Genomic DNA, 23,697 nt, shown 5'->3' with positions numbered 1-23,697 from the left:
TGATTAGTTCAGTTACCAATGTATACTTTTTAGAACAGGAAACTAACTGATTTACACAGAGAATAAAGGGAGATATTATGATAAAATGCTTTGGTTCATATGTACCCCCAAAAGTATGAAAACAGTCTGAGGTGACCTATTTTCCATACTGAATGTTTCACGGCTGTTATTCAGCTGGTCAGGCTGAGATAAATTGAGTAAAAAGTTTTGATTCCCCAACACTAAAGTGGTGGCGGCTACAAGAGAATGCTAATGGAATCGTGAAGCAGCTTATCATGTGAATGAGAACAATAATGAGGAGACAAAGCAGAGACAAATCCATTGTAAGTGAGGTGGAATTATGTCGGCTCAGTGGATTATAAAAGGCCTTGATCCAGTGGGAGTTGAAAAACATGGCGTCTGTTCTCACACATTTTTACACGTGCACACATTCGTGCACGCTACAGCATGTCAGAAACACGCACACAATAATACACACTAACATCAAAACACACATATGCATAACACACAACTGTACACACACAGAAATAACCACAAAGACATAAACGTCAAACCTTGATATCTACTCGTGCTGCCAGATAATTGAATTAATTCAGCCGAGGAACAACTTCACAGATTAGTGACTTAACTTTCCAATAATAAGAAAAAACTCAGCCACGCGTGATAATTACATTTGTCTCAAATGAGGGCAGCCGTCGAAATGGATCATGTATTGCCATGCGTCCACAGTTTAACCCACACGCTCGCATGCACACGCACAGACACCTCCCCTAAGTGGCTGTGAGATAAAGACATTTTTACAATTGGAAAACAGAAGAAAGGCAGTGTGAACGTGGTTTCAGTGTATTTGCTGCAGATACATCAGGCTTCATTACTTCAATATGGTATGTATGCACTGTCTATGTACTGTCAAATTTCTGCTTGCCTTTTATTCCTTCAAGTAGTTCTCTTAGTTCTGATTAAAGGGCAGTTGTTTCTACCACTATATTTTAATGCTATGGGGTACCATCACCAGCTGCTCTCCTAGGCTGTGATGCTGGAGTTCTTCAGACCGCCGAATTCAAGCAGCTGGATGACATTAAGGACCAACAGCAGCAACTTGGCTAGCAAGCTGGCTGACGGTAAGTACCAAGGCTAGTTGGTAGCAACAACTCAACTTTCAAAATGAGAATGCTTTGCCCCTTTTACATCGGAAGTCAGACGTCAGAATTAGGAGTGAAGTCACTCCTGATTTGACATTGTTTCAAGTAGCAATAGTCGGAAAAGCAGGCTTTCTTTTGGTCCCTGGCAAGGTAAAGCCATTCATGCATCTCTAGCAGTACAATGCAATGCCTTCTTTTTTTTTTTTTTTTGCACTTAAAAACACAGCTGTGCCACTTTCATGGGTCGAGGCTGGTCAGAGCTCTTTGTGTGGCTTATTTAGTGCGGCACAAATAAACAACAGTGATAATACAGATTGCAAAAACCATAAAACTTGCAAAGTCGGGTTTGGCTTCTCGACTTTTCGAGTTGGAAATCCAACTTGGAATTTCAAACTTTATATGGAATGTAGTGTAAGAGTGAGGGGATTCAACCAAACCATTTATTGGGAGTAACACAAAGCAATGCTTTTTCCCCCCAAACTGTCTTAAACCTCATTTGGAAAACCCAAATGTAAAGCTGATAGATCATGTGGAACTTTAGTTTGCATAGCAATGCCAATCTGCTCATTGGCAGGCCCGTCCAAATACTCTATATTTTTGCTTGTGAAACAAGACGGAAAAAAAACAGAATCAGAGCCACGGCTGAGGCACAGTTCAACCTGAATTCAATTCAGCTGTGTCCAGTGAACAGTCAAGGTTAGAAATATGTGGCATCAGTGGCTGACCACACTAACCCTTTTCTAAAATCTATTAGAAAGCTTTCCAAGGAGTTATCTGTTGTAGCAGCAAATTAAAGCTCATGATTGCCAAATTAAAGTGTAAAGTGAAAAGCAGTCCAAAAACTGTAACAAATTTAAGCCTTTACCTTAAACATTAAACGAGTTACAACAAATTCCCTTACTAAAGAGGTTAATTTTATCTGGATCTCATAAAAACAGCATGCATATACACACACAATCATCCAATCACAAGCAGCGTCTTGCAGCGGACAGGCAGGTAGAGAGGAAGCTAAGAAAGGTGCCATGCCGTACTTCATAGTCCCACAACATTGAATTCTCAAACTGCAAAAACAAGCCATAAAAATTCCAGAGAGTTCATTGAAAACCTCTCTAGTTACCCTTCACTCCCCCCTCTCCTTCACCATCCCTCTCTTCCTCCCTCTTCTGCCTCTCCTATTTCTGTCTATTGTCAGTACAAAGCATCACATTCAGGCCCCAATGACTTCTCTTACGGCTGTGGTAGGCTAAACGGACAATGGCCGTATGGAGACAAAAGCTAGTTTATTAGGCTGAAGAGTGACAGAGTAACAGGCTGTTTGTGTGTGAGAGAGAGAGATGGAGAAGGAAAAGAGGAAGACAGAGAGAAAGAGTGGCCCTCTGCGTTCCATTGTGGCTGGACTCACATCTGGTGGCCATGTGTGACCGGAGCAGCAGGGCTAATGATGGGCTTCCTGAGGCCAGCTCAATTAGGCCAGGCCTCACCGGACTCCCAGAGAGAGAGAGAGAGGCAGAAAGAGAGATGACTATCGACATGCTGGTTTACCGTTTGTGTGTGTTTGTGTATATGAGTCAATCTCCACTATATACATTCCCCTCCTGCTTACGTGTGTGTGTGTGTGTGTGTATATAGACAAGCATGTCTTTCCTCTACTGATGTGCGTTTTCAGGCATTTGTGTACATGTAGTTCACCCTGACACACTCCTGATTTTTTTTTTTTTTTTTTTTAAACAAAACAACACCTCCCTTCAACACACATACACAAGCATGCGTACACACACCCTCCCTCCTAAGCAGGCTAAAACTAACGAACAAGCTGTAAAGCCATTAACGGTTAGGGCACTGCTTTGATGGCCCCAATATACAATTTCCAACACACTTAAAATTACACAGGGCAAGAGCTTGCAACCATGTCCTAAGGCATCTGTGCCCATGTCTGTGTGTGACGTTTGGTATGCGTGTGTGAGTGTTACATTATGTACAAGTAAGCACCAAATCAGGTGGGTTTCTGTGACAGTCCTTTATTATTCCTGGTTTGCAAACCGTTCACCCCAGAAGACACAGGCTGACAAATACAAACCTAATAAACAGCAAAGAAAAGCCCGTCTGTCTGTGTTAATAAAAGGCTTTATTGGGGAAATTTGATGCCAATTCTTCCCATAATCACGTGTTACTGGTCAGATGTGTATAATTAGTATTGCATAAGCAATCGCACAAACAAGAACTGGGGTTATTTGAGGCTTTGAGTTTTAGCGAAAGAAAAAGGACACAGGTTAAGGTTTCAAACACGATGCTAGTCTGCGTCCTGTGTGTGGTATACGGTGACAACACATGTTAAGGTCAAGGTTTCAAGATTTCAGTCAATTGCTTAATTTACGGGGTAATTTTGAGTAGATGGAAACACTAGTACTGTAGAGAGGAACAGTCCTACGAGAAGGAATTACTCCCAAAACCATTACGCAATACGAATCAGCAGCACCCCGTGTGTAACAATTGAATTTCCTATTCTTTAATTAGTAAAATATGACACAAGGAAAGGAAGATATTATCATATGTTGAAAAACAGAAACTATCAGAAATCTACCTGGAAATCGCACACACTTTGTCTAACAACAGGGCTCCCTCTGAACCAAAATGTGTCATCTGGACAGCTTTTGTAGATTCTGAAATGCTCGTAATTGGGTACCATTTCATCCTTCTGCCCCTGGTTTTGTTTTTTCCTTCATGGCTTCCTCACTGATCAGGTCTTTGTTGTGGTGCTTCTCTATCATTCAGGTGTGGTCTGTGGTAAGAAACCCACTCCACTGTCCGTGACTGCAGCTGGTGATTGTAGTCCTACTTCTGGTCTAAAGAGCCACATTGCAAACACGAGAGACATTGCTTGGTTGTCTTCCCCTGACAATCTCTAGTGCTTTCTTACAGTTAAAATGTTGATGAGGCTGATAAAAGGATCTAAATGTGTGAGAACGTTCACGAGATCAAAGATTCAGTTTAGCTGCTGAAGACGAACTTGAACCCAGAAGCAGTTACTTGATCTTCTGTCCACATCACCTTCTCTCTCTCTCTCAAACATTAAATCAATAATAGTCAACTGCAGTGTTCGATCCCCATCTGTTTTCAGTGGCTTCTTTTGTGTGGCTTTACAGAAGGTTTCCGTGGTTACATGCGCTCCCTCTGTGGAGGGGAAGTGGTTCTTTAGCTGGAGAATCACAGGTTTCAGTCAGGCCATTACTGCCCCGTGTAGGCACCATGAAAGCTGATTATCATTTGCGACTGCTTCTAACCTTGTCTGAACCAGTGTTGTTCAACAGGTGTCTGTCAAGTGCTGAAAACACCTTCTGTGTGTCTAATAATTGTGTGCATGAAGCAAACCCACTAAGTTAATGGCGTCTGCTACCTGTGCTATTGTGGGATTCAAAGTGAATGACTGGATTAACTTTGGGTTACACTGTACTGCTAAAGGTTTGCTGTATTAGAATGTGATCCTTTCTGAATACATTTTTCTTGGTCAATGTCAATGTTGATGTGTAGCTGGTGGAAAATCTTGCCCTTTCAAAAGTGTAGAAATGTGCAGACATGTGTAGTTTAGTTGTGTTTGGGAGGTGAAAACAGTTCAATGTGAAAGCACATGGGAACGGTAATTAGCTAAGATTTGCTAGCTCTCTTACACAATCTAGTGGTTGCTAGTTTTGGGGTCATAGCAGTCAGTGTGAGACACAGGCAACAAATAATACTTTGGTTAAGCTAACAATGTCTTATTTCATTAATTGTAATAATAAAAAATTATTACAGGTTGTTACAGAGTGTGATGGGCGTGGTTTGTGGCACACCTGAGCTCTATCGGCTCATCACGCCTCCCCTATTAAACGTGCTGGCACCTGAGGACGTTGTTGTTGCTGTTGTTGTTGTTGCTGTTGTTATGTTGTGTGTGGCTGGCAGCTGAAAAGCTGCAGCCGAGTGTGTAAAACGACAACCGGGAAATAAAAGTGTATAAACTGAACTATGCGGTCGGGTCCGTCGTCCTCCCTGTCACACAGAGATTAAAAGAAGCGCTGCAATATAAGCACAGCGGGGAAAAGGTTTGCTTGCAACACTACACACTAAAGTCTGACCGATATTAGCTATTTGCCAATCTAAGTATCTGTTTTTATTTCAGCTGACAATTAAATGGAAATCGAATTACATTTTAAAGTAAAGCAGAGACAACAGAAACACAACAGGGAGTGAACAGGAACGTGGGGAAAAAGTGAGGAGATGACATAGGAAATGGTCCAGGGTGGAATCAAGCCCCAGCTCCCTGCAGCCTTTTGGGATATGGATCTCCTGCTCAACACAGTAAGCTATAGCAGCACCCTAATGGTTCACTTTTAACCTTAAAAACAAGATTATACAAAACAACCACATGATCCTTGTGACTAAAATATTCTCTCGCTTTCAATAAATAGAGCTTGGGAGAGTTATTTCGCTAAAGGTGAACTCAACATATTATTTTGTACCTTTTAGGAAGAAGTAACTTTTATAAAAAACACCCAAAACAGTTTAAAAATCACGCAGCATGGGCGAACAAAAGAAAAAGGCATCCAGCCATTAATGCCATAAAGCCGCATAATGTACACAAACACACACAGTAGGAGAGCAACTTTGCTGGTCATCAAGGACAAACTGTACCACCTGTTAACAAGGCTACAGCGGCAAACCACTGGCACTTCTTCCTTCAGTCTCATTCTCTGTCTCTACAGGAAATGAGCGGGCGAATAAGCAGACAGAGATAATTACAGGCCAAACAATAGCTGTCATTTCTTTCCACATCAACCTCCTGGCCCTACCCTCCCACCGACACAACACGGTTCACTGTAATCCGTGTCCACTTGGTGGACAGAGTGGCTTCATCCATCTATTCTGTTTGTTTGCCCCTCTCCTCTCTCCCTTTGCTTTGACAAAACAAAGCATGTTAACCTTGAGCTGAGAACAGCTTTCTGCTGGCGTCTGAGGAGATATTAAGAAGGTGATTAAGTGAGATTGATGGTACTTTAATTCCCCGACAAAAATAATGGCTCTTTCCTGTTGTTTAATCTTCAATCTTCATTAAATGAGGGACACTCAAGAGACTATGGTTTTTAGCCAAAAGAAGGCCACGCTAACAAAGGACACCATCAAGGATGGTATTTGCATGTTTAATCAAAATGAATTGTAATTGAAAGTCCAAAGGAGGGTTTGGGAATGCAGCAAACTGGAGCACGAAAACAAATTGTTTAAACGTGTGAAGGTAATCCTTGATTCTTTTTTTGGAATTCAGAGCATTTGACTGCAATTTAGCCACAGCGTAATTAGAGCACAATCGTCTCCTATGCATATTACTATTGTGAATTTTATTTCCGCTGCTGGTTTGGGCCGACTTATGGATTTTGCTCGCTGCTGCGACCTTGTAGCCCAGGAAAGCTTATCAAACGAACTAAAGAAAAATAAATAAAAAGTTCTGTTTTCTTAACTTGAGAAAAAGTAACATTTTGGAGATAGAAAGTTGTGAAAAAACAAAACAAAAAACAAAACAAAAAATAGAAACAAAAGCTATTTACATTTTCCCTGGAAGGTTCAGGACTAGTTTGAGAGTATGCTGAGGTTTGTGCGGCATTAGGTAAAATGCCCTATGACCTCCAGAACGCAGCAAGGTCCTGTGCTGGAGTTTTTGTTTTACACAAAAATCTTTTTTGTGTAAAGCAAAAACTCCAGCACAGGTTCAGTTCTTTTTTTTTTTTTTGGTGGATGGACTGTCCTTGAGCAAACCAGCAAACCCCTATCATTTCCCAGAGGCGCTGTCTCGAATTTGACCCTGCATTCTGACCTCCCAGTGGCGAGAGTCTAGTGAATATAATATTCTTACTTTTGGGTGATCAATTCCAAAAAAAAAGAAAAGGCCAATAGAAGCAGCCTCGGTTTTTCTCTCCTACATGGAGGTCAGAACACAGGGTCAGCCGAAGAGCTACGCTCAAACAGCCGATAAGGATTCAGTGTCTTGCTCAAGGACACTTCAGCAGGGAGGACAGATGCTGAGATTCCTTCAGTTCAAGAGCAGAGTCTTCACTAAATACAGCCCCCTGCTGCTCTCAAAGAACCTGCATGAATAATGTGTATTCAGTATTTCAGAACTCTGTAAACAAGCTTACCGGATGCTAATTATCAGATACAAGGTCTTACATTTAGGGTGACTGCTCAAGGTCATTTTATATCACGGGAAATCAAAAGAAGAATTAAATAACAGAATGAAGAGAATGCAGGCTTTTTATTTGACAACAATAAAATAAACTGTGGCATAAATCTCTTCAACATTTAAATCGAAATCCAAACTGTGCACAAAGTCTCAAAAACGGGATAAAGAAAGTAAGTAAGAGGCTCTAACGGATATATTAAACTAAAGATTGTTAATTTAAACCCGTTACAGAAAAACTGGTGAAAAAAATGGCAGTTTACTTCCATCCCCTTTGTGTCCTTTTCTATATTTTTCTATCAGTGACATTCAGTCAGTTTTGTGTGGTGGCCTAATGACTGACTGCAAATAGATGGACTGTCAAACAGCACATGCAGATGAAAGGGGTCCTGTCGTGTCGCGCCGACATTTTGACACCATATCTGTGCATGTATAAGCGAGCTAGTTTGCCTCCGTGCGTGGGTGTGTGTGTTTGTGCATAAATACACGTGATGAATTGACTGCAGATTCGTCTATAACCGTCTCTCTGTACAATAGAGGCTATAGCAGCCACAGAAACAATCCTTTTAATCTACTGCATCTTTCGCCGCATCTCAGTCTGATGTCCGACTGCACAAAGAAAGGTTGGGGAGGGCTCGGCTTGGGTGGGTGGAACAAACAACTGGGATGTGCCGTCTCTCTTCCTCTAACCCTCCCTCCCTCTCAGTGGCTTCAAGGTCTGCTTTGGCGTGGAGTTACAGTTAGTTTACTCACCATCAAAGCAAACCCAAACTTCTGAGTTCTCTAATAGAGTTATGTGTGTACATGCTCCATGTGCTGGTGGACAGAAAATGAACGATTGGAGTCTCTCTCTCTTTTTTTTTTTTTAACAACTTCCTAGCAAATGAACTGCACCAGCAGAAACTAAACCAACTTTCTTAAAAAGTTCATCCTATCTGTCATCCTTTCTTCTTTAGTCTGTTGCTTCTTCATCTATTTTCTATTTATCTCTTCCTCTGTCATATCCACACTCACACACAGTACCAGCCGCAAGTTTGAACATTTAATAATCGTTTCTGCCTTCAAATCATTCCCTGTACTAAACCCATGCCTACCAAATAGTGCCTAATCTAGCTCATCCTCCTGAGTTCAATGCAGTTTTATCAGCAAGAGATGAGGGGAAAAGGAGCTGCTAGAAAAGGTGGGGGGGGGGGGGGGACCTAAAGGAGAATAGAGCAAGAGGAGAAGGGAGGAGGAGAGAAGGGGTCAGCAGAGGTAGAGAAGAGTAGATGAATGCAACCCCTGTTCCTTAAACAAGGCCTGGGTAAACAGGAAGTACAGCTGCGCTTTCTGTCCCCGTCCCTGTGACTCTGTCTTTCACCTCCTGCACCTCCCTCCTCGGCCTGTCCAAAAATACACAGCATTCCTCCTAGAACACAATTACGTTTCCCTTATCTGATACTCTTAACTTGTGAATATAATAATGCACAAAAGCCAGTAAAAATGGAAGCAAACACACATAACAAAGGTCTTGTAGAATATCTCGTTGCCATCTCGTCACATGGTGAGGAGTCATGATAGTTGGCAATCTAGACACGCAGCTCCCCTTGGTGGGCCCTAATCCCCCTATTTCTTTAAGAGAGAGAGGGAGTAAAGAGGAGGAGAAAGGAGGCATTGTGGTTCGAGACAGTGCAGTAAAAAGAGGAGCGTACAGTACCAAATTGAGGTCGCAGCAAGACAATGGCTGCCCTTCACTGGCTCATTCACACACGGTCTCCACACAGCTCTATCAAACGCCTCTTTCTTTTCTTCTTCCCCTCTTCTGGTCTGTTCTTTCTCTTTCTTTCTCTCACGTCCGCCTTTCTTCTCCTCATCACAGAGGGATGGGGGATAATGAAAGGCCGGCTCACCCAGGCTGTTCTGGGGCCCATTGCAGAGAAGAGGACCCCTCTCCCTCTCTCTTCTCTCTCAGTCCCTCCTGCTTTTGTCACTGGGTGCCTTCTCATCTTCTCTGTTCAATGCCTTACACTAACTCCACCCACAGCTTTTGTTTTGGAGGGGAGAATGCATAATTCAGCACGATGCATAAAGGTATCGAGAAAAAAAGAAGAAGAAAAACGGCACAATCACACCTTGAAACCCATTTCTGATTTGTGTTTAGTGCCTTAATTAAAGAACACATCCACATGGAAAGGGTTAATATGAGCAAGGTAAAATTCAAGGAAAGTACAAACCATTACGGGGTTAAAAACAAAGTGGATTTTGCAGCATGTGCTGCCAAAAGAGTAAAAATCTTCAGCACCTGTGGCTGTTGATGCTGTTGGTGAGCACAGTGCTGAAGATGATGGGAGGGAGACGGTGCAGTGGGATAGTGTCACACTCCATGCACTCGCTGGTTTTGGCTTTCATCTCAGTGCAATATATTCGTTTGTGTAGGCTTTACATTTAACATGGTTTATATACGTACTCAGGATGATCAGCTGTGCTGTGCTCTTTTTAAAATTTATGTCATATACTTTAGAGCCCCCTTTGCCTTCAGAACTGCCTTAATTCTTAATTCCTCAGAGATCGTGGTGCATATTACCACGATGACTTCAGACGGTTTACTGGAGATTTTTTTTTAGTTGCACATCCATGATGCCAATTTCCTGTTCCGCCACATCCAAAAGGCGATGTACTGGCTTGAGACTGTGGAGGCCGGGCTCAAGCACAGTGGACTCATTCTCATGCTCAAGAAACCAGTTTGAGATGATCTGGTGGAAGGAGCCATTAGAATATGGGTACACTGTGTTCAATAACTGAATATAACACAGAGCACATTGAACTTTAGCAGGCTGTCTAGACCACGTCTACATGCCTTAATGAGATGCTCCCATCTTATTAGCTGAAGATGTGCGCCTAATGAAATGGCCTGTCCGTGTAGAATCTTATATGATCTAAAAATGTTGGCAAGTTTTGCTTAGTCACTTGGTCCTTGATTGATATTTGTATTCCTGGATTTACATCATGGGACTTGAGGAAAAGCATCCAGAGTAGACAAAACGGTCAGTTCACATGACCATGAGTATCAAGCTAGGCGTCCATCCATTTTCTTAACTGCTTATTCAACTAGGTCATTGGGTATCTGCAGTCTAACCCATCTGTCAGCAGGCAAAAGACAGGGTACACTGTGGTCCCTAGTCATCACGGGGCTAACAGGGAGAGGCAGACACACACACTCTCACATCACCACCTACTGTACAACCAACAAACTCACCAAACATACATGTCTTTGGACTGTGGGGGAAAAGGGCGAAGCACCCAAAGAAAAACCAAGCAGGCAAGGGAACACAAACAAATTCCACTCACAAAGGTCCCAGCCAACCGAGAGGTTTCGTTGGTGTGAGGTGTCAGAGACACTCAGTGCATAACCGTGCAACCCTACCACGACTATGACAATTAACATGTTTTGTAATCTTGTTTTCTTGTGCGCTCTGACGCACATGTGAGCTGTTATGGAAGAAAACAAATGTAATATTCTGTATTCGGGAGGACACACAAATGTGTCATTCACAAAGTCACATAACCTATGGACTGCTTGTAAACAGATAAGACCATGACGAGTAAAATATGTGCCGATGAATGGATTAATAGAATCCAGAGTTTCACACGCAGACAAAAATCTGTGAATGCGTCTGCACAGAAACAAGTTAATAAGTGAAGAGGGCAAAAGCACCTTCGGGCTACGTGGGTCACAAAGGCTCATCCTCAAACCTAATTTGGCTTGGCAAACCTAATCGTTCAAAACTGATCGAATACAGAATCTGTTGGAGGCCTTTAACCGGTTTGCTGCGAGACAAGGGAGAAACAGGGATTGGCATTGTTATTTAAACCAGTGAAAAACTGTCTCGCAAACGCATTTAAGCAGAAGGACATGGATTGCCTGTAGGGTTGAGCGCATGATACTGTTAAGGTGGCCATTATTGCCCCAGTGGGAAAACGCTCATGTTCTTTTGATGGTCAAGTGCTCTTCAGGGGAAAGCAGTCATATCTCATCCTACATATAAACAATGGCTTGTAGTTCAACATGTACAAACAGGGGCGTAGAGAGAGGAACCTTGATATATTGATATATAGGCAGTGAATATTAACTAGAGATAAAGGCGGGGGTTAGAGGTGTCACCCTGTTGGTTTTCTGTTAAACCTCAATATTCAAAGCAGCTTGATTTTTATTTACATCAAAGTCACAGTAAAGAGACATAAATGTACTGTATAGAAACGTATTCTTCATCTGGATACCATAGATTACAAGTCTCCAACTGTTAGAATACAGTTTAGACAAAGCAAGTGTGTATTAATATTTGCAAAATGGGAATTTTGACAGCAGTGAAGTTTGCGTTTTAATATAGCTAAAACAACAAGAGCAAAAAATTTTGCGCCAAAGGGCTTTGAAATGCACAACACAGATCTTTGGTCCCTCTGGTAAAGCTTGTTACTGCCAGCCTTCTTCAATCCTGAAACCTTCTATTTTAAACTTCATGTAAGCAATCATATTTTAATGTGAAGTAAAATTAAATTAAATATCTGTTTATTTCTTTAGAGTTGTGGGACAGTTGTTAGCCCAAGACCAGGAATTTATCTTGGGATCTTATATTTTAACAGCATGCCAATCGTGGCTATTTTTTTTAGCTTGTATTGGAATTAATGCGATAACTTATTATCAGATTCATATCAAATTTAAATGTAATCTGCCCTATTAAAGTCGGCATACAACCAGTGCGCGCAGACAACTTCATGGTCAGCCCTCTGTCCTCTTGTGTGTGTGGAGGGAACAGCTGCTTGATCAATCATAAACAAAATGAGACAAAACAGGAAGTCATTTCTGCCTTTTGTTTTGTTATCTGCCTGTTATTGAGTTTATCTGCCTTCCTTAACTTTTTTCCCACTGGGTGTGTTTGTCAGTAAAAAACTGGTGCATAAACCCACCCCCCAAAACATAGTCTGAGCAAGTCAAAAGCATAAGCCTGGAAGAAAGTCAAGTAACATGTCTGATACCATTTTAAGCTGTTCAGCTGAAATACAGTCTGTGTCTTTCGTCTCATGCTAGAAGTGGGAAATAAATCTGTATGTCTGTCTGCCTATCTCACCAGATAGCACTGATCTGTTTATGTGTTTTGGTCACACAGTCACATCATGGAGAGTGGATAGAGTTACCTTAACTAGGTGCACACGGGCCCCATCCCCCAACCCAGCAGCAATGCATCAGTTATTGGCAACCGCACAGAGGTGTGATAGGACGACTGGACTGTGGAGCAGATCGGCCAACCCCAACAGGCAGTCTATGTTCCAATCCTCATCTATAGTCACGAGTTCTGGGTAGTCGCCAAAAGAACTAGGTCATAGATACAAGCAGCTCAAATGATTTTCCTCCATGATGTGGCTCGGCACAGCCTTAGAGTCGCTGTGAGGACTAACAGACAGGAAATTAATGACACAATGTAACATAATGGACATGCGTGTCACAATGCACAATGTCACAACTGAATTATGAGTTCGTCAATATAATACATTATAGCGTTCAATCCCAAAAGTATTCCGTCACCTATCCAAATAATTGAATTCAGGTGTCCCAAGTCGTTTTCACATATGTGTAAAATCAGCACCTCGGCGTGCAGACGGCTTCTGCACCTGTGACACCTGTGCAACGAGTCCAGTCGAGCCAGGCCTTCTCAGCCAACATCAGTGTCACTCGAAGAAAGGTCAAAAATTCTCAGAAATACACTCCCAAACCTTGTCTTCAGGGAAGAGTTGAAGCCATTATGGGATGTCACTCGAGTTCATATGTGTGCGAAAGCAGACAAGTGAATACTTTTGTTAATATGGTGTATTTAAAGGGCAAGTATTAAGTTGTCAACAGGTACATTTGAAAATCGCTTGTTATAGACTGTGCAGCAATCCGAAAGCTGGTATTAAATGGTAAAAACAGTCACTGCAGTGCTCTAATTCAGGACATTGCCATTTTTCTTTGCAGCTTACACAACACATACAATTTCAAAGTACCAGACAGGAAACAGGCTGACCATAAAACAGTTAACTGGAGGACACAACACACAACAGGTGGTCAGACAGACATGGTACTAATGGAACTGATTGTAGATCTAGTCAGAGAGGTGACGCTCAGTGGCCCCGAGGGAGCAGACAGTGGGCCTGACCTTCCAATCTTACATACAGCGCAGCCACTCTCATGCTGTAATTACCTGTCACACTCTGAGCGTGTGGGTTTTGGAGGAAGGGGTGTGGTAGGAGACAACACTTGCACTTGACCCTATGTGCAACCCAACCCTCTGTTTGGCAAAAAATGACATGAAAAAAAAAAAAAAAAAAAAAAGCACTAGTGACATGCGTGTCTACCTGAGACCCTGACTCCCCTGGCCCTCTCCCTTTCTGGTTCCCAGTAATTACCTGTGGGCCTACTGAGCGGTGGGGACCACTGCGTGCTGCCAGTGAAGCACTCAGGGAGATGTGGGATTGATGCACACTCGGCGACCTCTGTGATTGGGGTTAACAACAGCCTCATTTGCATTAAGAGATGGGGCTTTCATTAGCTACAGTAGCAAGATCTCAGGTGAAGAACACACATACCTGCACACATGGCCACACATGAAACAATCAATCACACACAAACACGCACGGTGAGGATATAGCATTTAACTTTTCAGACATAACGCTCTTTTTGCATGTTTCTGTAGCAGAACTTTTACAAGACAACACATTTTCTTTGATTGAATCTTGGCAGCTACACTGGTTACTGAACAACAGTACATACACGGTACATATGATGAAAAAAGTAACTCCCTCAAAACTGGTTCACAGGCACTAAATAACTATAGACTTTGGTTTGTACTTATTAGCCCATAATGTCTGATAAAGAGCGGATCTATGCTTAGTTTGGCCTGGTGATCACCATCTATATATAAAAATAGAGGCCGGACCCTCTCAGCCTCCTATTAGGTGCACCCATGTTATTAATGTGAAACTCCATCGTCACTGTGAGTTATATAAGAACGCTTCCTCATTCGCATATGTTTGTGTTGGTTACCTTACAAGCAGGGTGACTATCAAACAACTGCAGCTGTGATACCTTCTTCAACAATCTGCTTCAAAGTAATAAAAACTGTTGATTACTGATTAGATACTGTATATAATCAGCATTAAACGAGATAAATGGGCAACTCAAACAGGACCCTATATATATTAGCTTCTCAGTGTATCAGCATGCCTACACCAACAAAGGCTGGCATGTGAACATAAAAACTGCTTCTCTAAAGATTAGATGCAAAATAACACTGGAAAATAAGTAGGTGGGTTTTTCTGACGAGCCAACATGAAACAGCGCACCGTGACCAGCAGTGTGTGTTGCTTCTTACACATTCAACACCCAAAAAGCAACACTGGAATTTATCTGAAATTTACTTTTTCACAACGCAATGGTCCAGGATCTGTAGAAGATTAAAAAAGTCAAAATGAGATTCTTGGAGAAGGTTTTGGCAATGACATACTTAGCCATGTGCAGAATATTCCTCCATATCATCTCCCAGCACCACTTAGCAGAAGCAAATCCTGCAAGCACCCCTGAGACAAACAAGCCAGAACAAACTGGTTTTTTTTTTTTTACCTTCACCAGAATGGGCGCTTGCAGGTTTTGTTCTGGCACCGAGAGATTCTGGCAAAACTACGGTGCCCCATCTTGAACTGGAACAGGTTTGATTCACCACGTTAAAAATGAAGTTTCTTCATAACACTAAGCGATACAAACATTTGCAAGCACAGAAAAGCCATCACAGACAATATACAACCTAGGACAACTCAGTGTATGTCAGAGGAAAACAGAGTCACGCTACAAAGCGGACACTTCCCTCTGTGACACCTACAAATGCTCACACACACACACACACAGTCACACACTCTGTCCTGCACTGTCATGTATAATTCAGCGTGTGGCCGGGTGGGCAGATGCCTCATCCCCAGGGGGTCCCATCATGCCTTCACTAGGATGAAACATTTAACAGCACAGGACAAAATGGAACACGTTCAATGAAGAAACAGGAAGGGTTTTGGAAGAACACAACATTACAATTGTAGTCAGCGCATTATTGCTTTATATACTTACATATCAGTCCTTTAAGCCTGTTACTAGTAGTACAATAAATGAATAATAAATGAAGGGATGAAGTCAAAGTCTCAAAGCTGAGACCACTGCCATGAAAACTGACACACAAGTTAATATCTGAAGGCTGTGGGGCTTTTCCTTTAATAATATTGCCCTTGAAATAGCAAACATTCAAGTCCAACATACGTTTAATCAAAATTAAAAACGAACAGTTTGTAATCTTAGTGTGTCACAGCCTGGCTACCAGCTTCATCAGGTCGTTCCATATATTTAAACACAAACAATATAGAAATGAAAAAACCAACAAACAACAAACTTTAAAAAATGATCACAATTAAGTGTGAATGAAGTGATGGGGATGCTTTCAATGAGTAAATCATAGTATGGGATATACAAGTACTACAAGGTAGCTGAGGTTACAACTGTGCTGTCGAAATTTTCACAGAAGTTGTTTCCATTCAGGAAATAAAGTGGCAACGATCAACCAGAGACTCCTTGTCTTCTTAAAAACACAACGCAACAGTCGAGGAGTCCGTTTGGGCTGACCTGTTGCAGCGGGGTGAAGCAGAAACCGGTTACACAGGGAAAACTAATAATTCAAAGTACCTTGTGAGTTTAAATGGGACTCCCAGGGTTCTTGCTGGAAATTAGACTTCCAATTAAGCCTAACCAAAAGAAAAAGTATTTAAAACTGCCCTACTGATAAACATTTAAACATACATTTGAATAACACTGGCTGAAGACTGCATTCATACCTTAATGGGAACACACTTTCACACAGAAATGTAAAGGGCCGACTCAAACACAGCTTCTCCTTCTAAGACACAGATACTTGGAGAAAACAAATAACCACTTGCCTGCATGCACACAAACACACAGACACAGACAGTCTCACACACACAGTAGCGGGTCATTAAGCGAATCGCAGCACAGCTGTAAAAGTGCTTTTATAGCAGCCTAAGTGAATATCGGTACAGAAACAATATGGCTGCATAATATCAATATCATGTTCCATATTCAGCGCATGATGATACAAAGAAGAGGAAGCTGTGCGTGAATGCGTGTGTGTCTGCGTGAGTGTATATGTGTGAATGTGTGCCAGCGCTTGATGGAGCAAAGGCGAAGAAGCTCTGTAAGTGTGAGCAGATGCTGATGCTTTGTGTGTGTGTGTGTGTCTCTGCGTGTGTGTGCGCGTTTGTGTGAGAGAACCTAAGCAGGCCTGGAGTGAGGCCAGGCGGCTGTAGACTGTGCATATTAATGTGTTATAACCTTGACACAGACGGCGCTGCTGATGCTGTAGAGGAGCTTCCTCTGATGACATCATATAAGAAGACAGGAACTCCTGCCTGATTTAACAAAGCGAGACATGACTCCTTACAATACCTTCCATCTCCACCCCCCTCCCGACTCCTATATTCTATCCCGTTCCTGTCTTTTTCTTTCCTTTAACGCAACACCCTCCTCCACCTCCATCAGTACCTCCCGTCCCTCATACTGTGCCATCTGTGTACCTCTCCAGTGATTCATAACTCTTCTTCTCTTGAGTTTGTCAAACAACTCTTATCCCTCCCAACCAAACACTGCGCGCTCACACACATCATCAACCCATTCCCTTCTTTCCTCACACCTGCTGAACCATTAGCTACTACTAGCATTCTACTTTCTCCTCAGTAAATCTTCTGCTTTTCTTCCTGCACTTCTCTTTCTTTAATCCAACCTGTCCTCCTCACATTCCTTCCCTCCCCATCCACATTCCTTTTTGCCTTTCATCCTCATCTTCTCTCCTGTATTGTATCACCATCATATCTTTTACTCTTCATCACCTACTACCGCTTACCTTCTATTTCTTCCTTTTGTCTAACCCCGAGTGCTCTGCATTAACTCCATCTTCTTCCACTTTCAACCCCCTCTATCATAACTTCTTATAACCTTGTCTCCTCTCAACTTATCCCTCCAAAGCATGCACACTCTGCCCTTCTCCCCTCATCTATACTATGCTACTATCCAGCTGATCACGCTGCTGCTGTTTTTTTCCCCTCTAACCCTCGCCCTTTTGTTTCGTCTTTTTCTTCTAATTTCATCAACTTCTCTTCTCTCCATTTTTCACCCAACCCTCACCTCCTGTGCCTACTCGTATTTATCCTGACTGAACCAACTCTGCCCCTTTCATCTTCACCTTACATCTTTCAGCTTGTCCTCTTTTTTTCTTCATTTCTTTCAACTTTGTCCCCTCACACCCCGGGTCTTCCACCACCTTACTGGCCTCTCCTTTGCCCTTGTGGATCATTATCATCATTCTCCTCCCATTTTCTCTCCCTCTGTCTCTCTCCTTTGTGACTGTATACAATTCTGGCTTCACTACTAAACTCTTTCTCTCCCTTTCGGTCTCACTGTGTTTCCATTCTCTCTCTCCTCCACCCCCCTTTTCTCTCTCTCTCTCCCTCTTTCAGCTCACTGCCAGGCTACCACAGCCCAAACTGTTCAGCTGCAACTGTTCCAAGCCCAATAATTACAGCTTGTCAGAAAGAATTAATTTTCTCATTTCTCATAAAGACGTGTAAAAAATTACCATGTTATTATAACGCTGCCACTCTCTTGAGGCACCAACGAAAACCAAATTTAATTTCGGAAATTCTTCCCTCGCACATTAAATTAAACACATAAATAAGAGTTTAGGAATTGGGGGGAGGTTGTCGGGCGGGGGAGCATATGTTCGTTAGGCCAGCCCCAGCTCTGGGTAATGGCCGTCGTAATGTTTTGATGGGCCCGGCTATTGGTAAGCACCAATACATTTGCATGATCACCGTCGCGGCAGGCAAGCGAGCTGCCAATTAGCTCTCGTACAGCTCTGGACAGTGCTGGGAGAGAGAGAGGGAGGACATGAGATCTGTTTGGCATTAGAAACACACAGCAAGATATGGAACAGAGCTAATTAACAAGCACGTATGGAGAAAAGCAGATTTACTGCAGCGAGATGCTCTAAGGGACTTTTCATGGAGGATCGTATCTGTTTAATATATGTTAAGGAAAGTAGAGCAAGGCTTGCTTCAGTGCTGATAGACTGAGATGCAGTAACATCAATTAGAAATACATTGTCTTTAAATAAAACATATTGAGCACCATTCTCAGTTACTGGATAAAACACTGCATCATATACTATACTGACCCTACTTCTGGCGTGACCTATGACCTCAGTAAACACTTTCCTGATTTAAGCTCTTATTTAAAGGTGTTCATTTTGTATTTAGAGCCAGACAGAGCCCTACAGCAGGGTATGCTCTGACTTTACTGTGCTGACGATATAACGTCGTCTTGAACTAACCCCACAGCAGCTTCAGAAAAAAGCTCAGCTTGAGACATCACAATGTTAAAAGCACAAAAATTTAGGACTAAAAAAAGTTTAAAAAAAGGTATTTGCTGATAGGTAAGGGATGGAAGTTAAGTTGTATTTTATTTGGCCTTAACCTTTGCATTATTAGATGCATTGCCACTGTTACTCACACCTTTTATTTAAGTCCTTTCCTCTTTCCTCCGCCCTTCCTTACCATTTCACAAAGACGTTTGTTTCTGTTATCTGTAGAGCAGAAGGTAGACATTGCCTGCCTTCAGGGAGAGGCCTACATGCACGGATTCATGTGCATTTTTAGCCCACAAACTTGTGAACGTTGCTGCTGCGCGACTCAGAGTGTTGTCCTGATACTCATTCCTTCTTACTGTTCACGGCAGGCCAAAACAACCCCCAGGCGAAATGTCCCGATACTCCCAGCAGGCTGATGATCACGTAAGTGTAAGATAGATGACTATACATTAAAAATCCCTGTATGTACAGCAATGTTTCAGCATTCCTACATCATACAGTAGATCAATGACAGTAATGTAGTACTTTAGGTATCATTTGCCAAGATTATATCTCCATCTGGCAAATTATCCAGTTCATTAGAAGACTTCAACATGTCGTCACACATGTATGCCAGGCCAAAAGAGAGAAAATGCAAGGGAAACAAGCAAATGCAGGTGTCACAGCTCCCTTCTGAGCCTTTGAGTTATTTCCCGATGACATTTCACACACTGTTTGGTGCTTACAAAATGCAGAAGTCGAATACTAAAAGTGTGAAGTCAGACGTTAGAAAAGTGTGATCAAACTGATGTAGAACATCAACCCCTCTCAATCTGATAGGAAACTCCCACAATGACACAAACTCACCCAAGCACAGATGAACGAGGTGTCCCCTCCAACTCCCCAGCACAGTGAAGACAGGGACTTTCCCTGCCTGCAGCACGGCACGCATATACACACACATTCCCAAGCGCACACACAGAGAAAAAGGTCACCCCTGGTTGGCACACACGCAGTAGGCAGAGTCATGGCTGATTTGACAAGGCCGCGACAAACGTTCATACATCCATACAAGTACACAGTGGAACGCACGCGCACACATGCGCACACACACACGGAGCACGGTCAGTGTAACCAGTGCCAACTAAGTCTCCTCAGCAAAGCAGCGATGGGTCTGCAATCTGTGATCGTGACACTGCCTTGACACACACACTGTCTGGATTTCCACTCACACGTAAACGCATGCAAACACACAAAGAGCAAGAAAACACTACCACGCTATTTTATGGTCATTTGTCTTGTATCTGGTTTTGCTTTCACTGTCTTCCTCTGACTCCGGGCCCTGCGCACCACACAGTTCTATCCACTGTGACATGTCCTTATATTTATAGGAATTCAAACTGTCGAATTTATTTCTTAAAGTTTTGAGATGAGTAAGTTTTGAGATGAGAAAGTTCCAGAGATAGAGGCATATGAGTTTCAGGGTGTTTTCACACCTGCTATGTTTAGTCCGTTTAAATCCAACACTGGTTTGATTTCCTCTTTAGCGGGGTTCGTTTTATTTTGTGAAGACTTCGCATTAAAGACAATCTTCATGCTGTAATAAACTAGAACTTGCCAACCGCAAGCTAGGCCCACCTTAAAACAAACCCTACTGTATATCACTAGATGATCTGTTAGAAAGCTCTCATGCACTGGTTTGTGACATGTTTCAGTTTCAGTCTATCATGTGGAGGATACTGAAGAACAATGGTGTGTATGGCAGGGCTGCAAGGAGAAAGCACTGTTCTCTGCAGAGAGCGCTTCCCATCTGCACATGCATGAGTCAGAAGACTGTTTGAACAGTGTTTCTTGGATAGATGAGATTAAAATAGACATTTTCATTTACGTGAGAAGGGTTATATATATGGAGCAAGAAAAAAAATGCATCACACTATTAAAAATGTATCCCAATCAAGAAACATGGTGGCATTGGTATCTTTGGTTTTTTGCTGCATCTGAGCAAATATGGCTTGTCATTACTGATGAAGCAATAAAACTATTCAATTCTAAAATCATCAGGACATCTGTCAGTGATCTAAATGATAGGAAAAGGTATGATGATAGGAAACAATGACAGAAATAACTGAAAAGAGCCTGAAGTGAGCACTGAATATGAGGACACAGACCTCAGACCTGAAGCTGTTCTAATGGTCTAAAAGTCTTCAGTGCTAACCCAAAGGACGGTTCACCGGGCACCTTAAACATTTAGCTGCAGTCACTGCTGCACATGGGATCAACTCAGACACTAAAAGCAACATTTCAAATGCTTTTTCGCTTCACTGATATGCAATGGATCGTTTTCCTTAAAACTATTTTGTCTAATATTAAACCTCACTTTAGAAATTTATTAAAGTTTCAGGTCATGTTTATGCAGAAATCTGGAAAATAATAAAGGGTTCACATTTTCTTCCCATAGCTGTATGCCTATGTAGACTAAAACAATAGACTATATCTGGAATATCTGAGTTATAAAGTGCACCACTCTTAACAGGAAAAAAGGCCCTTACCAGTTACTTGATGAGCAATATGAAGGAAAAAATATCCAGATGTAATCAGCTGCTTTGTCCACTTAGCCCCTTCAAACCTGGACACAAAGAAGAAAACAATAAAATAAAGTAATTGTATGACTATCCTGTGGTACATAAAATTTTTATTTTAAAAAAAATCAAAGAGGGTGAAACTGAGAAAGGGAGATTTATCAGTGGGAAAGTCACAAATAAATATAAGTTTGACTATTTGACTTTTTCGGCTTTTTGACATTTCTCCCATTAAAGGCACATGTATGGTGAAGTAAACTGCAGCCATACTGAGTCCAGTGGTCATCAGACTTTCCAGCACACAGGGCTTCTATGTGACAAATTGCTCTGACTCATAACGTGAGAAGTAAAACTGATGGTTTACAGAATAAAGACACAGAAAGTTAGAGGAAGGAGGAGAACGAAAAAAGCTGAAGGCGACAGTCAATAATTCTATCTTAATGAACCTTTCCTTCTTTCCTTCCTACTCCCTTTCCTTTGCCTGACCCTCCCCCCTTTGCTCCCCACATTCTTCTTACCCTCGCCCCTTCATACCAGAATTCTTACATCTATAAATATCAACAAGAGAGTCTATAGAACTACATACACACATACTGTAAACACACACACCAGTCTAAACCAATGAGCACAGTGGCGTATTGTGCCAGCAGAGCCAATACACACTTCCACGGCCATTACTCCCCATGGAAACAGGCGAGCGCGTTCGCACACACATGTGATGTTGACGTTGTACCCGCACAGTGGCTGCCTTAGACAATAAGCTATTTCAGGGCCAAATCGCTGACAAAAATCCATTTTTCCACCCCACTAAAAAAGATCAGGAATGAGGGAGGGAGAAAGAGCAGGATAGAGAGAAAAGCTGAAATCAAATAAACAGTGGCGTACATCTCTCTTAAGCTGGATTTATCTCTGTATTTTGTCATCATTCTAATTTATTCCCCAACCTGCTTACAATTACCGCCTTTTCAAAACTCATATTGCCGGCTTGTTGTTGTTCTAAGAGAGATTGCGTGGTAGCTGCAAATGAATGAGCGGGGGACTTGCATAAGGTGGAAAAGCTCCTAGTGTACTTTTGTAGATTATCCACTTGATACCGATTCATTTTCTCCCTCTCTTGTCACAGTTTTCTAAAGGAGGCGATGTAGGACAAACATGCAAATGCACACAAAACACACACACAAATGTACGCGTAGATACAAACGCACACAGTACTGTAGCGGAAGGGAGTGGGCTCATCATCTTTAGTTGTGATTACAACACTTGGCAAGCTCTCCCCTGCCTGTTTGCCTGCCTATTGCCTTACAAATGGATTAGTAAGCCCTGTTCCATTTGTGTGTGTAGCTTCTCTGAGATTTAGGCTGACTTACAAATAACACCAATCAGATTTGGGAGCAGCCATTGTGTCGTCTTTTCTGGGGGAATATTGAGCGATATGATTTTTGGGACAACACTGGAAAAACCTTAGGACTGTTTGTACTTGTGCGTGAACGCATGTGTTGAGAAGATTTTTACATGTCTCGTAACGAGAAAGTCTGCCTTCGACTTTTGGAGTCAGTCAGCAGTTAATCCCTGAGAGGACTGCTCACTCATCCCCACTTTGCCTGTAATATAAAGGACGACAACTCCAATCTGAGAAAGAGAGGAAAAGCAGGCAGGCTTTCCAATGTACACGATCTACAGAGCAGAACTGTTCAGTTCATTGTGAAAACGACTGACGAAAAAGACAGAAAAGCTTTCTGAGAGACAGGCAACTGTTTCGGTCTCGTACATTGTTGGTGGATCCCAAATTTGAAGATAGAACAAATGTTCTACTAAAAGCTGCGTGTGCCCCGACATCTCAGTGTACATGATAAATGCACTGCATTTATATAGCACTTTTCTAGTCATACTGGCCACTCAAAGTACTTTACAAGCCGTGTAACTGCTTCTGTGTGTGAATGTGTGAGGTACTTTTCGAGAGGAAGGTTACAGCAGAAATAGTACGCAAGAAGCACCAAACAAAAGAACAGTCGATCAGCATGCATTTGGCCCCATTTCTATGGAGAGAAATTTGCCTCAAAAGTGTTACAAATGCATACAATATGATTCACAAGCATAAACAAATGTAGTCATGCAACTTTTGAGGACTCACAAATGCGTGCTCCGATCCAGACACAAATATGAAGCATTGTGATCACATGGAAACTATTTTACAAATGCGTACATCCAAACCTGAATAAATGGTGATTATTTATGCACAGCGTAGTAAGTTCAGCTTCCCGAATTGGATCGTTTTCTCTTTCAGTGCATACAAATGTTTAAAATTACAG

General features: G+C 42.1%; 1 protein-coding gene across 2 annotated transcripts in view; it reads right to left on the bottom strand.

The window, feature by feature from the left end:
* sox5 (SRY-box transcription factor 5) overlaps positions 1-23,697 on the bottom strand; it is a 247,819-nt gene that overhangs the window by 119,630 nt on the left and 104,492 nt on the right. For both annotated transcript variants that reach the window (XM_040035588.1, XM_040035586.1), the window contains one exon: positions 21,359-21,435. The gene's annotated coding sequence lies outside the window, so the exon portion shown is untranslated. The remainder of the gene's footprint in view (positions 1-21,358; positions 21,436-23,697) is intronic.

Source organism: Simochromis diagramma, unplaced genomic scaffold (assembly GCF_900408965.1).
Source record: "Simochromis diagramma unplaced genomic scaffold, fSimDia1.1 OVJJ01000816.1, whole genome shotgun sequence".
Taxonomy (NCBI): domain Eukaryota; kingdom Metazoa; phylum Chordata; class Actinopteri; order Cichliformes; family Cichlidae; genus Simochromis; species Simochromis diagramma.
The sequence above is the reverse complement of the archived record's forward strand: the minus strand, read 5'-3'. Positions and strand labels throughout refer to the sequence as shown.